Genomic DNA, 687 nt, shown 5'->3' on the forward strand with positions numbered 1-687 from the left:
TCAATGGGTGAGAGACAGGCTGGGGGGGGGGCGGGGAGAAAGAAGAGATGAATAGTGGAGAGGTACCTGGGGAGTCAGATGTCAGGCAGGTTATAATGTGTCATAAAACCAATGTCTATATTTAGTCCATGATTTTTAGTGTCCAGGAGGGTGATGAAGTGGAGTTCCTAGGCTACGGAAACTTAAAAACATAGACCACCTTCCCAGCAACACCCTCCTAGCCACCAGGGACGTTCCCAGCCTATATACCAACATCCCACACCAGGATAGCATCCAAGCCTACCTTACATATCTACAGGAACAAGATTACAACTCATAGTACAGACCCAAAGATATTACTGACCTTATACACTTCATCCTCACACACAACAACTTCACTTTTAATAACCAACAGTTCCTCCAGATGATGGGAACAGCTACGGGCACCAAAATGACCCCACAGTATGCCGACCTTTTTATGAGCCACCAGGAAGACGACTTTCTCAAGAACTGCACCATCAAACCCTTGCTTATGATATATCAATGACATCTTCATCATTTGGACTGAAAACCTGCAATCTCTGATTGAGTTCCATCAGAAATTCAACAATCACCATCCCTCCATCCAACTTTCTCTAGAATACTCCAGCACCAACATCTCCTTTTTAGACACGATGATCAGTATCCAGAATGATAAAATACAGACCA

The 687-nt window shown here is 44.1% G+C and overlaps 1 protein-coding gene across 1 annotated transcript in view; it reads right to left on the bottom strand.

Moving 5' to 3' along the window:
• The window catches only part of GRAMD4 (GRAM domain containing 4), a 97606-nt gene that overhangs the window by 7747 nt on the left and 89172 nt on the right, over positions 1–687 (bottom strand).

The sequence above is a fragment of the Alligator sinensis genome, unplaced genomic scaffold, assembly GCF_000455745.1.
Source record: "Alligator sinensis unplaced genomic scaffold, ASM45574v1 scaffold1049_1, whole genome shotgun sequence".
Classification (NCBI taxonomy): domain Eukaryota; kingdom Metazoa; phylum Chordata; order Crocodylia; family Alligatoridae; genus Alligator; species Alligator sinensis.